Genomic DNA, 15,994 nt, shown 5'->3' with positions numbered 1-15,994 from the left:
AAAGCTTGGGACCAGGATATGTGAAAGATCATCTCACCCCTTATATACCTGATAGTTGACTGTGCTCTGCAGATGAGGGTCTCCTGCATATGCAATCTTATTAGGAGGTCCATTCTGCACCATGTCGGGATGGTGTTTAGTGTTTAGTGTTGTAGCGCCTACACTGCAGGGCTGGGTGATATATCAATATATTGTCCAACACCAGTTTGAAGTTCACATCATGATAATTCTTTCTTAAGTTCTTCCAAATGTTAGTTGGAATCTCCTTTGCCCTCAACGTAGTCAATAAATGTAACCATGCAATTTGCCCTAAGTATATGGGTGAATGTTTTCAGAAGCATTCAATATTTTTGAGCAATGTCCAGTATAAACAGTAATGAGATACGTACATGCTTTTCCCTGATAGATTTATTTTGTTAATACTTGTTTTAATTTTGTAAAAGGTACATTTTGTATAACATCCCAGTATACCTGACAAGAGATTGTTTGCTAGCTAGTCTTAATTGTGTCATTTACATTCCTGCTGGTGCCATGTTGCAGACATTATTATACCAATTTTCAATTGATTGCTTACCTTGTAGTTTCCAGTTTTATGTTGTTCTTTCCATAGCTGCTATCATCATAAATAGCATGTTTTTGTAAGGTAAATGTTTGTTTGGTCTGTCAAAATCGAGAGTATTGCCAATTTTTGTGTGCAGAAATATGTTCCATGATTTTCCCACACTTCTTAATGATATTTAGTCCAAAATCTTTCTGTTGTACACAATCACAAGTGGAAAACGGATCTTTCAGGAGGACATTTTTTCCAACATTAAGATCTGTATATTCTCTTTACTGTTAACACATTGGTAAAAGTTGGAACACTTTACCAGGAATGGCATTGAAGGCAGTATGTGAGGCCATAGGACCCAGATCAATTGATTTGATAAAAATTATTACACATTTCAGGATTATCAACCCATTATGTTCCCATGATGTTATCATATTGCAATAGAACAATGAGATTTTTCTTCAAAATTTAACTGGTACACACATTGTAGGCTTCTTAGCTGTAGTTTTATATATTTAAATCAATCATATTTTTTTAAAAAAACTGTCAACCATTTTATCCTGTATCTATTTTTCTTATGCAGTTAAATTTATGCAGTGGACCAAGTCTGGTAATGTTTAAGGCAAATACGAAGCCACAGACCTACAAATACTGGCAGAGATGTTACACTGTAAAATGAAAGTTCAGCCTACAGCTCATTTTCACAGCTGAGTCATAAAATTTTTGAAAGGCAGCATTTATAATGGAAATTATGACAAAAGCATTACTTGAATTAGATTACAGTCACTTGAGTCACCGAAAACAATGCTGCACAAAATTGCCCTGAAAGACAGAAGGTTCAAGTGAGCAGAAGTACATGTAACCATCATATCAAACCCAAGTGCGTATGCAGGGGGGCAAATTTAAAGATGTGAAGAGGGGATTTGGCTAAAAGAATCCAGTGACATTAATGCAACCCACAGAGCTGAATCTTCTTAAGCCATCTACACAATATTTCTGATTGCTTAATTAAGCAATGGGACATGACAGAGTATGAAGTGTGTTGTATTAATTCTTACTTAGCACATTAGGCACAAAAGCAGAGGCCAAGTACTATCAATACAGCCAGGCTTAGATTAATATTCCACAGTTCTTGCACTGGGGCACTGCATTGCAATTAGGAAATGGTAGTATTAAAAATATTTATATTGTTGATGCAGTAATGATGCATGGTACTTTTCTCAGCTTCAGTTCTGAGCAGAAAAGGGGGCTGATCAGTCTGGAACTGGAATATTTCATTAGGCAAATCTGATGAATCCTTCTGTCGTGCACGTTGTAATGACCTATCAGTGCAGGAGAAAAGACTCTTTTTATGGTTATTTTAGGAATTTGTATCCTACATTTTGCATTAGCACCTAACAAAAACCAGGCAGCTAAACATCAGGAAACAATAAAACAGTAATAAATGACAAATAAAACAGCATATTAAAAAGCAACAGAGAGCAGCCTGTCTTTTGAAAGGCAGAGATGATGAGCCATATAATGCTATTAATGTTGGGTTAATAGAACAGAATGGACCACTTGATGCCTAGAATATAGAAGAAGACACATGAACATATTGAGGGAGAGAGTTCCAGAAAAGAATGCCACTTCAGATGATGGAGGCATCTGGAGAAGAACCTCCAAAAAGCTCTTATATAATGGGCAGCTTTTTGTGGCATTAGATGAGTCTTCAGTACCTAGGTGGCCACGTCCCAAACCACAATGATTTGAAAGCCACAACTTGTATGTTGAATTGATCCTGGAAACAAATTGGCAGCCAGTGAAGATCTTCTAACATACCAGGTTTATTGTGGTCAGTCCTTTAATAGCATTTTATTCTGGACATTTTTCAAGGACAGATCTCTGTGTACAGCACATTGCACTAATCTAGCTTTGATGTTACTAAGGGCTTCGATTAATTTTCTTTAGGTCACCTGTCTTCAAAAAAGGCAAAGCTGGTAAATGGCACTGTTCATTACTAATTCCACCTGAGCATAAAGCTGGTTGTTAAAGGAGAGTGCAAGCCTGAAGTTTAAGGGTAAAGGGATCCCTGACCATTAGGTCCAGTCGTGGCCGACTCTGGAGTTAAGGCGCTCATCTCGCTTTATTGGCCGAGGAAGCTGGCGTACAGCTTCTGGGTCATGTGGCCAGCATGACTAAGCCGCTTCTGGCGAACCAGAGCAGCGCACGGAAATGCCGTTTACCTTCCCACTGGAGCGGTACCTATTTTTCTACTTGCACTTTGACGTGCTTTCAAACTGCTAGGTTGGCAGGAAAGCCTGAAGTTTAAGCTAAGGCAAAAGCATACAGGGGAAGAGAACCTTAAAAACAGATTAGTGAGGACTGAGCTTGCCAGAGGCTACACTGTGGCTATTGGGGGAAACAACAGAAAACTGGGAGTTGGGTTGTGGAATGACTGGAACCCTGAATGGGAACACTCTACACTGCAGCATTTTGTTGCAGACCACACTAGTTGTAGGTTCCTATTCTATATCAGAGCAGACCGATAAATTTGTGATGACTTATGGACAAAGTTACTATACATAATCAGAGAAAAAACTGGAAGTAAAACTCAACTCACTGAACTTTTTATTTCAAATTGAAGCTCTGGGGCAGACCAGACAACTGCAGATCTATCATTTCCGTAAGCCTGTAATAGTCGTAAAGAGGAAGTGGGGTGATTAGGGCTCACTGCGATATTAGAAACTTGGATTGTCAGTCCCAGAAAATGAAAATTTTATTTATGGGAGCTGTGAGTCCCAGAAATGATATGTATTATTTTGGCAGTCCAGCTGATTTATGGTGCAGGGAAAGGAATTAGTATTCACTAAAGTAGTGAGAATATGTATTTTTGCAATATAAGCTGCCGCTGTGACAGGGCAGGGGAAAGAATTATTTCTGTAATAACTGGGTATCACAGAAATGTCAAAACCTAAAAAAGGGAAGTATATTACTTTTGCACATTAGTAATTGTTGTACACTTAACTGCACAATCCTATACGTGTCTCCCCAGAGGTAAGTAGGTATAGGATTGCATTCTTCATTTAATTTGCTGCATTTATGTCCCACCATTTCTTCCAAGGAGCTCAAGGTGGCATACCTGGTACTCCCCCATCTCGTTTTATGCCAACAACAACCCTGTGAGGTAGGTTAGGCTGAGAGTGAGTGACTGACCCAAGGTCACGGAGTGAACTTCATGGCTGAGTGGGGATTTGAACCCTGGTCTCCCAGGTCCTAGTCCAGCACTCTAACCACTATACCACACTGGTTACAGTGAAACACAGAGACATTATTACTCTTAAGTATTAATTTCTAATCACACAAAACTATATTTTTATAATAGTAATTTCCCTTACTGTTGTGCCACTCCTATTGTAAAGTAAATGATTTGTTTGTGTGTTTGCTGTCTAACGTTATAAAGAGGTGATGTCTTTTTATAACAACTATAGATTTGGAAGATTTCCTAGCAATCAAAGTACATGGCAGTGAATTGATTTTCAGAAGAACTGAGCACCCACTTCTACCATTAAAATAAATGAGAGCTATTTGTACTTCGTAGCCTGAAAATTAAGCCATTCCTGTTTTGCCATTGCCCTATACCATCAATACTTGCCCCCAATTTCCTGCACTTCATTTATCATTCACAAAGGCCAAATTTGTGTATACTTTGTGTCAGGTGGAAACTCTGAGGGATATACTGGCATGGAATTTGAAAAAATTGTGTCTCATTAGATCATAAATACTTTTTTTCTCTTTAAATATACTGGGCCTGATGTAAAAAGAAAAAAGATTATCCATCAGCCAGTTAAAACAGCTTGATAAACAATGTTATTTACCCGGAAGAGTTTGGTATTTTATGTTTGAGTATATATTTCATTGATATGTATGGTGCAGTTCAATTCTGTACTACTGGAGTGCTTCCATGGGAACCAATCCATTCGACAAGGAAAATACATTTCTGCATTCCTTGGATTAATGGTAGTCCCTTTGGATCACTGAAGTGTGGGATACCCTTTTTTCAATCTGCCAAGACCCAAATGCTAAATATAGTTCTTTAACTTCCTTTTTAAATTGGATGGAAATGTGTAAATCACATTTCTTCAGTAGGGGAAAAAAGCTGTTTATCAAGTTCCATGACATTATTCTCCCATTATATTTTGTTCTGATGTAATTGTGATTTAGATAATATTCCGCCATATAAACAGAGGTGGATTGGAGTTGGATTCCTAACCACTATTTTGCACAAACTCTTATGAATTGGAGGCAGCAACACTAATCCACAGAAACTTTAGTAAAATATCTACTTCCACTTTGCCCACTTAATTTCATGCCTTATACATAGAAAGTGTGGTATATATACTATTGAGCAATGCAGTGTCTCCTCTGGAATTGAGCAAGAACCTCTAGGAGACTTAATCACAAAACTTCCAAACAATGTCTGGTTTGGCCCCGAGACAAGCAAGACATCCACAATATAGACTTTTGACAGAAATCTGCTAAGAATGTTTGAAAGCATTTCAGTGGCGAGGCAGGGAACAAGTCCTGCACAGATAGTGGTGAATGACCCCATCAATAACCTAAGAAATGGTAATGATCAGATTATGATGAGCTGTATTTGGGCACTAAGTTATTCAAGCTAATAGACAAAATATTCATTTATGCATACTTTCAGGCACGCACAATTGTTTAAGATAAGTTAGTGTTGTAGTTTATTATATCCTGAAGGATGTCTTTATAAGCATCTTCTTATTTGATTGTATGTGGCACATGCTATAAGTTTCATTCTTCCACATTGTGACTTTATGCGAAGCACAAACAAGACCATAGTAACTATGAGTCTATTTGGCTGCTTCTTTATGCAGGGCAAGGCATGTCAGTTAGCAAAACTAGATCACAAAAAGACCAAGAGCATAAAATGCTGTGGTAAAGAAAGAGAAAGGAAATTATTATTGGCCAACAGCTTTCTGACTTACAGTCAAATAAAGTCGAACTGGAAAGCTTCTTAGTGACAGCAAGCTAGCTATTTCCAACAAAGAGAGGTTAGAGTTTAAGGCCAGGCCATCAGACCTTGGGCAAAATTTCCATATTACTCCCAGCTTGAGAAGAAGAAAATCCCCTTTCCAAAGGTTTTGTGCAGTATCTTTTCAGTATAATTTCTCTTTGCATGATGAATCACACCATAGGGTCTATTAGACACTCAGCTCTGTGAATGGCCAAAAGGGGGAAAGGGTTGGGAACTGGGAAGGAGCAGGGAAAGGGCGATATTAAAAAAATAAGCTAATGCTATTCTAGGCTGCTTCAGCAAAAGTCTAGTGTTCCAGTCAAGGGAAGTAATAGTCCCACTCCATTCTGCTTTCATCAGACCATACCTGTAGTACTGTGTCCAGTTCAGGGCACCACTATTAAAGGAGAATATCAACAAGCTAGAACATGTGCAGAGGAGGGCGAGGGTCAAGGGTCTAGAAACCAAGCCTTATGAAGAACAGTTGAGGGAATTGGGTATGTTTGCCAGAACGATGAGAGGAAATATGATAGCCACCTTCAAATATCTTAAAGGCCTGTCACATGGAAGATAGATCAAGCTTGCTTTGTCCTGCTCTGGAGGCTAAGTCTCGAACCGGTGGATTCAAGTTACAAGAAAGGAGATTCTGACTAAACATCAGGAAGAACTTTCTGACAGTAAGAGCTGTTTGATAGTGGATCGGGCTCCCTCAGGAAGGATTCTCCTTCCTTGAAGGTTTTTAAGCAGAAACTGGATGGCCGTTTGTCATGGATGCTTTAGTTGAGATTCCTGCATTGCAGGGGGTTGGTTGGACTAGATGACCCTCGGAATCCAACGCTACAGTTGTATTATATGATTATATGGTTACCCCTAACTAGAATATCACCAGAATTTTCAACAGCTATGCAATATTTGTGCCAGGAGCAAATTTGGTGCATATGCGAGAAAAAGAAACAAGATTTTTTTTTCTTGCCAAGTAGGATCCGGTGACAATATCTAACTTACGCCATTATAATAATATCAAGCAGCACAAGTGCCAGCAGCTGGGCAACTTGGGCAAATTAACAGTAAAAAGAGATGAATCATTTAGTGAGGGACAGATTAGCTGGAGGGACATTCTGCTTTCCTCATTAAGAGGCCTTCAGTGCCAAGGTTGTTCTAGGGAAATCATTAAGACAAGTTTTGAGGAGCCCATAGTGGCACTGAAATTTATTTCTGGGGATCTGTAGGTTAGGGTAGTAGGTTTATGTTTGTATTACTTAGTCCAATTGATTCTGAAGCACCTTTCAGTTTGCCTGTTTTCCCAGGATTGGTTTGCCCTCAGTCTCTTTTTGGACTGACTGGGCTGTCTTTTAGACAGATCTGACATAAATCCCTAATAGTTTCTATCTAAAATTGTTTTCCATGCATCATTTAGTAAATATTAAAGATGCTAACAAAAGCACTATTTAAATCCCCTGGGCCTTTCTTTAGGTCTCTTTAGCACACACATTATAGGTTTGTTGTGACTAATTACTACATTAGAAAATAAGCCTTTGATAGGGTCCCGTCCCCCCCAATTTTATTTATTTAAAATGTTTCTTAACCTCTCTTCATTGCACAGCGATTTCACAGTATGTTGCAACCAATTAAAATAGAATTACTAAGAACGAGGCAGGCAGGCATATCATAGCCAGACAACTAAAAACTGAAATGCTTGTGTATGATTCAACTAAAAAACCTAGATGAATAACCAGTCTTTAACTGGCATCTAAAACTAAAATGAATAGGCACTAGCTATCTCACAGAAGGAAGGAAGTTCCAAAACTGGGGCACCACCACTAAGAAGGCACTGTCCTAGGTTGCCTTATAGTGGTCTGAAACTTTAATTCAAAAGAACTGCACCCAGGTTGTTGACTGGAGATAGTTATAAGGAGCTTATGACTTATTACCAGAGCTCCACTGGCTACGTTTCTGAGCAGAATTCAAAGTGCTGCTTATGACCTATAAAGCCCTATACAGCTTAAGTCCAGAATATCTGCAAGATGAACCTGCCTGGGGCCTGAGATCTTGAAGGGAGGTCCTTCTCTTGGTCTGGCCCACCCTCACATGCATGCTTGGGAAAGATACAGGACAGGGCCTTCTCAGTGGTTGCTCCCAGAATTTGGAACTCCCTTTCTAGAAAAAATTAGACCAGTTCCCCCTCCTTGTTGTCCTTCCACTAATAGGTGAGGACATTCTTATGAATGATTGTAAGGAAATGGCAATTGTTGTGATTTTTTTATTGTAATGATCTGTAAGCTTTAATAAAATATATATGTTCTATTAATGTTTAACTGTTTTTAATGATTTATTTTTTTCTGATGTTTTTAGCTGTTTCTGATTTAGCTATAAGCTGCCTTGAGTCCCTCTCAGGGAAAAAGGTGGGATATAATTAAATATAATTCTAAGATCTTTTAACCCTCCTATTTTTTGCCTTTAAAGCAAAAAACCAATGATTTCTCAACCAAAAATGCAACACAAAATAGAGGAAAGTTTTACTCTTTTACAGGGAAAGGTTAGTGAATCAAAATTACTTTACATATCAATGGTAAAAATTAAAAATGGATGGCAATTAATGACTTTTTACACATAACACCTGTAACCCCCCTCCAATCTCTTTTGGTATTGAGTGTGTTTCTTCTTTTTCCTATCTAGACACACTACTTATCGTTTCTTTTCACAGAAATTCATAGTGATGGTTTGGATATATTCACTACTATCTGCCTGGGGAAAATAGATATTAAAAAAATAGTGACAATATTCATACATAAAAAAGCCTAGAAGCAGTGAAGGTATTAAAAAGAGAGTGAATCCACAGAAAGTCAAATTTATTTCACTTCAGTTGTCTGATAATAAATAAAGCTCTTGAAGCTTACTGAAAACGCATTTCGAATATAATCGCAAAGCAAATTGGCAAAGAGGCACTGTTACTACTTATGGTTCATATAGATATGTGTGTTTTCAAACTGCTTGACATACGAAATTAATTCAGATGTATGTTAAGTCTAGTTGTTCCAGTAATTTTAAATGTCTTGGTGTCTGTGTGTCATAAAAGCACCACCACCTATATGTTAGGAAATTGAAAGTTAACAGTATTAATCTTGGTTAGCATAAAAAACAGACTTTATAGGAATTAATGGATTTTGATTGGTGTATGAAACCAGCCCCTTTAAGAACCATTCTTACATGGTAGGAAACATATAGATAATAAATTTGACTACTCTTGTGTCCATTTAAGCACATTGTAAGAGGCTGGCACATACTAGATGAGAACTGAAGTCACAACTTTCCCTCCCCAAACAATCAGTATTTCAAACATTATGCCTTCTGTCTCCAGTTTACAGCTTGATCCTGTACATGTTTTCTAGAAATAGGCCCTGATAATTTCAATGGAATTCACTCCAAATGAAGTGTGCGTAATATTGCAGCCATCATTTTATTTCCCTTTTGATACCTATCTGACCACATGTCAGGCTCAGAACTTCTTTTGTCTGTAATAACTCTCCTTGGTAGTTGGGGCCAGGGGTGCCAACATTCTGGGGAAAAGGTTAGGAGTCAGGCAGGTACCTGTTTGCTGACGTTTGCAGTGAACCCAGGTGCTAGGGCTTTTCCATGCTTCCGCTTGTCCCGCCACTTTCCCCTGGGAAAAAACTTTCATTACTGCTCATTCAGAAAAAAAATATATCAATTGGTTATTCTGCAGATTGACGTTTGTTCTGATTCAGCGGTAAACAGCGGGTTTTCCTGGGAACAGCAGTGGGACAAACAAAACAGCTCAGACCCCTAGCGAGAGAGCATGGGAAAAGTGGAAAATCTCTCAGGCCCTTGCTTTCTAGGTTCATTCTAAGATGAGCCCCTAATCTCAAGGTCTCGTTTTTAAGGCACAAGTGTTACAGGGTGACTATATTTTTAAATATCTGGCCTGGAATGAAGAAAATTGCAACTCATTCCTCAAAATTGAGTTTTATGCTTGTGTAACAGTGTCAACAGGGACGCGGGTGGCGCTGTGGGTAAAACCTCAGCGCCTAGGACTTGCCGATTTCATGGTCGGCGGTTCGAATCCCTGCGGCGGGGTGTGCTCCCGTTGCTCGGTCCCAGCGCCTGCCAACCTAGCAGTTCGAAAGCAGCCCCGGGTGCAAGTAGATAAATAGGGACCGTTTACTAGCGGGAAGGTAAACGGCGTTTCCGTGTGCTGCTCTGGTGCCGGTTCGCCGGAGCAGCTTCGTCACGCTGGCCACATGACCCAGAAGTGTCTGCGGACAGCGCTGGCTCCCAGCCTCTAGAGTGAGATGAGCGCACAACCCTAGAGTCTGTCAAGACTGGCCCATACGGCAGGGGTACCTTTACCTTAACAGTGTCAAAGCAGACCAGGGCCCGTAATTCCCACTTCTACTGTTCATCAGGTGTATGACTGATGTCACAGCACCTTTCAGTTTTTGCTTCCTGCTTCGACTGTTGGTTGCATTGTCCGAATTTTCCTTCTAAACAAAGGGCAAGAAATTGTTAGCAAACTGGAAATTATTGTGTTTTATTTGCACTGCATCCTTGAAGCTTTCATTGATTTATATTTTAGCCACACATTCTTTTAAAAGCATTTAGCTGCAAGCTAAATTATGCCCATGCTACTTGTGTAGAGTAACATCAATGGGAGCACTTGCGAAATAATATGCAGCTCACGGTAAATGTCAGTGAACTGACCCTTATTGATTAAGATGTAGCACAAAGTGCCTTTCACATATGCTTCTGTTGAAAAAGGATCTAAGGATATTAAAGGCATAGATAACTGTAAAGGAAATGTCTGTTAAATAAAATGCTTAAGGAGGATGTTGGAGACTTACAGGCTAAATGCAAATGAAATTTCCTGGAATATCTGGAACATAATAGCAAATGTCCAGATGCATCATTTTTCTCTCATTCAGCTTTTGTATTGTACTCAAGAAAAGATTAAATGAAAAATGTTTTTAGTGTTAACTGTAAAGGTAAAGGGACCCCTGACAGTTAACTCCAGTCGCGAATGACTTTGGGGTTGCTGCACCCATTTCACTTTACAGGTCGAGGGAGCTGGCGTTTGTCTGTTCCGCAGACAGTTTTTCCAGGTCATGTGGCCAGCATGACTAAGCTGCTTCTGGTGCAACGGAACACCAACACCAGAGCAGTGCACAGAAATGCCATTTACCTTCCCACCGGAGCAGTACCTATTAATCTACTTGCACTTTTGGCGTGCTTTCAAACTGCTAGGTTGGCAGGAGCTGGGACCGATCAATGGGAGCTCACCCTGTCGTGGGGATTCGAACCGCCGACCTTTTGATCGGCAAGCCCTAGGCTCAGTGGTTTAGACCACAGCACCACCCGTGTCCCGTAGTGTTAACTGTAGTCCTACCCTATTGTTCATGGCTCTCAAATTAGAGCAAGCAGGATGCTCCTAACAAAGTGCAAAAATTTGCTAGCTCAACTGACAACATATCCCTGTTGCCTCCCCTTAGCAATGTTTTGGTATGAGTTGCTATTGGAAATGAGAGATGGAGGTTATCGGTCTGTGGCAGATAAGATAATAAGAGAAGATGCCTTTCCCAGTTAAGTGATTGGTGCGATATTATTAGTCATAAAGAGGTCATGGAACCCTAGATAGCTGTTCCACATGTGGAAGCTGGCAATATGAATATGGTAGTAAAGGGGAAACAAATAAACAATTCGATCAGATCACCAGCCATCCTAGTGAGACCCATGTCAGTGAAGAAGATACTTGGCCCCATAACACAACAGTAAATACTACATTTTAAGTGGAAATGTGTGTTTCCAAAATTTGTCCAAAATACGTACCTTGTAGCTCTGGCCAATTCCTGTTAACAGGCATGTTTGTACTACAGGTTTTAGTGTAGACAGTTTTTTGTTTTTGAAATGACAAGCATCTTTAGGTCACTGATAGAAAACATCATCTTAGAAATGAAAATGAACTCCTTAAAAAGCTTTAATGCTGAATAGGTTTCTAAAGCATCTGTAGACTTGGTCATTATTTTTGTCCACAAAATTTAAGGTAATATGTTACTGAATTTTTTGAATAGCCATCATCCGGTTGCCTTCTGTAATCAGGTATGATCACAAGCGGTTTTCATTGCTCTAAGCCCAGAGGGAACTGTTATTGTACATACATGTCTGCTTTCAAAATGATGGGAGACCAGAAGCAGGAAAACGTCAATACTAAAAAGATTCCATTGCATTTCACAATACTGCTGTTGCTAAATAACTGCTTAGATCTGAGCAAAAATCCAATAAATACAGTTTTATTGTCATGCTTCAAAAATATTAAAAGCAATTGGCTCCACAGCCTTATATGGAGTCTACTGCTGAGTGGGCAAGTCCTTAATATCCCAGTATGATTAAATTGCTGACTTGCTTGGTATATTAAAGCCCCCTTCTCTGGCATTTGTAGATGTTCTTTTTTGTTATTTACCCAGGCAAGAGATTGTGCTAAAGAAGGTTGTCTAGAAGGGTTGCCGCACATAGCAGTTTAACTCACAGTGATTAGTGAGACAATTTGAAGCCTTTTTCTGTGCTTGGTTAATTTTGTTGATATTGCCTATTGGCCACTATTAAAATTATATATATATATATATATATATATATATATATACACACACATACATATATATTAAAGATCTGACATATAAAACAATTCTTTTTGTTGTTCTCTGATAAAATGCCTTATGCTACATTGTATCATATGTATTTATATCATTGTTTCATTATAAATAGCCTCATAGATGCCATTTCAGATGTTTGCTTTGGGATCTATCTAAATTTAAAGTTGTTTCCTATTGGCCGGCACATTCTAGCTCATGAGAATATGTCCAGCAATGTGTTTTTAAGGGGGAGGAAGGGAACAAGTTATTAACAACCAAAGTTTCCCTCGATTGCCTCTTTACTAATAACAAGTTTGCCAGTGTTAAATTTGCTTTCTTAGGGAGCAGTCCTATGCCCAAGAAGCTGGTATAAAGCACACTGCTGTAAATTAAGCCGGCATAAAGTTACACCATGTCCAAAACCCATTCAGCTGTTGGGCAACTCCTGCTGCTCTGTCTATGCCTTTAAAAATGAGCCTTTAAAATAGTATTCTGTACTGGGTTGCCAAGTACACATGATGAGGCAGAACAGGCTTAGGATCCAGCCTAAGCCCCCCCCCCTTCTAGTCCTGCCCCCAGAATGTCCCTTTTTGGGGGACTTAAATCAGTCTTGGATCAACACTGATCTCAGCCTCTCCGGCTTGAACAGAGCCAGGGTTGTCTTTGGGCACAATTCCTGGAATGTAATCTCTTGTGTAAATTGTGACCTACTGTAAATCGATAAACTCCCACTCCAGGTTAACTTTCCTCACTCAAATAAATTTTCTTTATGTGTCTGTCTCTTTATGTGTCTCTTTATGTGTCTGTCTCACCCTTTGTTTCCCTGCTCCTCTTTCTATTTCGCCATGCCAATTTCACACCACCAATTCAGCTAAAGAATAAGAAAACTGCACATATCATTCAGGATCTGCCTGGAATTTAGTACAGTGGTACATCGGGTTACATACGCTTCAGGTTACATACGCTTCAGGTAACAGATTCTGCTAATCCAGAAATAGTGCTTCAGGTTAAGAACTTTGCTTCAGGATAAGAACAGAAATCATGTCATGGCGGCAGCGGGAGGCCCCATTAGCTAAAGTGGTGCTTCAGGTTAAGAACAGTTTCAGGTTAAGAATGAACCTCCGGAACGAATTAAGTACTTAACCTGAGGTACCACTGTATAATTTTGGGACCTAGGTAATCTTAGTAACTTAACCCACTATTCCATGGGATTGCCCAGAACCCACAGGTTCAAGGTGCTTCCCAACTACAGAAAAACAGTGAGTGAATCTTTGATCCCTGGATCATGGTTTGAATATGCAATGCAGCTTTAAACATCTAGTTGTGGTGTTGGCCTGTATGACCTCAAGGCCTCTTCAAATTGGTTGGGAAAAAGGACAGTAGAGGGATTGCTTAAATGGCCAAACCTCCCAAATGGGTCTGGCTTTGTTATATAAAATAGATGGCCAAGAATTGGTGATTGGTTGCTATAGGAACTAATGGTCCAAGGCTTTTCTAGGGAATCGCCTTCTTGTTTCTCCCTACAGAATGTGCTAATTCAATCATTTCGGGGGGGGGGGACACACAAAAAAACCAATACAAGCAGCTTACATTTGACTCAGACTGCAAGTCAAAGAGCAAAATGGATCTCTGGAAGCAATACTGTATTAACTGATTTGGAAAACGCCAAAAGCTGGCATGTGAAAGCCGATGGCCTTCAAGCAATGTGACTTAATTTGTGAAAGATTGATCATTTAAAGGAATTCAAGTTATAAGGTTTACCCATACATACTGTAGTACTCAGCTACCTGGTCCAAGGCTTCTAGCTCCTTTGTAGCATCAGGGTAGCCAATCAAGTGGTGGCCTGGGAGGGAGTTATGGCTTCTGTCTGCATAGGACCACTGTGACATCAGCTGATACCATTAATTATTATTAATGTCCCATTAATTATTCAAAGCAAGAAAAGCAGGAAACCTTTTGAGATGTACTTGCTCCCAATGTTAGACTTTGAAGACAAAAGTAGTATTTAGCGCAGGGACCACCAATACCTCTTCCATGAATGGTTCCCATGCTTGCAGCCCCATATCCTTTATTGTGTAAAAGAATGAACTTCATGCATCTTTGATTAGTATGAAGGCAAAAAAGGGCACTCATCGGGGGGGGGGCTGTTGTTGGGAAGGCAGATTCTCCTCTGATCCTAGACCTTGGGAACAACTGTCTTCCCATTGTTCTCAATAACAGCCTGAGGTTTCTGAGCCAGTTCCATATACATACAATCATTAGCTTTGAATTACTGTAAGTTCTGTAATCAGTGAACCAGGATCAATTTTTCTTTGGATGGCATCAGTTCACAATAATTCACAGCCAGCAAGCTTTATACAAAGGCAACATTTTGGTTAAGCGTCATAATTATTAATGAATTTGGTGATTATGTACCATAAATTTCTTTCTTTTTCTTCTTTTATTTGTCCGCATCTTGAGAGTGTGAAATGCTGTATTTTTTTTAATTGCATTCAAAAGCAAGTCTTTCTGTAAATATTTCATTTACATGGTCTTACTACTTGTGCAGTTTCTGAAGCAGATGTTTATCTCTGTTGGAGATAAAAGAAAACTATTTTTTGGCAAAACTTGTTAGCAGTAAATATGATATTCCTATACTATATCTGAATATGTTCCAGAATGAAACAACACAGTCCATTCAATAGGACAGAGCTGGTGGCTTGCAGCATAAAAGAGACATGTGAAAAGATAGGAATTTAAAATTGTTTTGGCATTTTGCATGTTTCTGCCTCTGGAAATTCAAGTCAATGTCTCATTAAATGATTGTGGTACTGCATAGATTTGTAGAAACTTAGTAAACTTATATATTCAATAAATGTAGTATAAAAACATCCATAAAAATGTATGCACCATCTACTTGAAATAGTTATTTTAAAAATTGTGTTGTTGTTTCAAACTGTGCATGAATACTGGCATTGGGTAAATAGTGAGGGAAGAAAAACAGTTTAAAGTAGTTTGAAGGAATTGTATTTGGAAGGACTGGATAACTTTTCAGATGTGCATTAGAACATGTTAATTCTTAATCTAAAAAGAACCCTGCTCTCACAGTGGCCAACCAGATGCCTATGGGAAATCAAAGCAGCACATGGGCACAATGGTCTTCTCCCACTCTTGCCCTCCACTGAACAACTGGCATGCAGAGACATATTGCCTCTGATACTGCAGATAATATTGCTATTAACCATGATAGCTTTAACCTCCATGAATTTATCTAATCCCCCTTTAAAACCGTCCTAGTTGATACACAGTCTATAGTAATGAATTTCAAAGTGTGCACTGCGTGAAGAATTCCTTCCTTTTGTCTTTTGTCATGAATTTCCCAGCATTCAGCTTCACCTCTAGCATTATGAGACGTCAACAAGATGTGGTCTAGAAAACATGTTCACCTCAATTCATTGAAGCCCAGCCAACAGTAGTACAAGGAGGGGTTGTGGTGTGCATGGTTTTGAGGTGCCTCAGCCTTATTTGCTGTTTTTCCTGCACCAAAACTATTATGAACAGAAATCATTCCTGATTGTTTGCGATAGTTCAAATGTTTCTATATGAGCAGTTTGGGATTATTCGTTAGTGATTTTATTTTCAAGTAACATAAAATGTCAAAGCACATAGCTACGTTGCCTCCAACATCTACATAAATGAAATCCATGCCATAAAAAAAATACTAATTCTCTAATGTTTTTACACAATTAGTATTTCCTCAGGAATATGTCCAGAGACCAATTAAACATTTCATGGCTTTGA

General features: G+C 39.1%; 1 long non-coding RNA gene across 1 annotated transcript; it reads right to left on the bottom strand.

Annotated features, from left to right (window-relative positions):
- Positions 1-420: 420 nt before the first annotated feature.
- On the bottom strand, positions 421-14,562 carry LOC128412911 (uncharacterized). The gene is made up of 3 exons (XR_008330181.1): positions 13,986-14,562; positions 3,153-3,221; positions 421-1,872 (listed from the first exon to the last, which is right to left on the bottom strand). It is a non-coding gene; the product is annotated as an uncharacterized LOC128412911 (long non-coding RNA).
- Between the last annotated feature and the right edge of the window lie 1,432 nt (positions 14,563-15,994).

The sequence above is a fragment of the Podarcis raffonei genome, chromosome 4 (assembly GCF_027172205.1).
Source record: "Podarcis raffonei isolate rPodRaf1 chromosome 4, rPodRaf1.pri, whole genome shotgun sequence".
NCBI lineage: Eukaryota > Metazoa > Chordata > Lepidosauria > Squamata > Lacertidae > Podarcis > Podarcis raffonei.
This window is presented reverse-complemented; position numbering and strand designations above follow the sequence as displayed.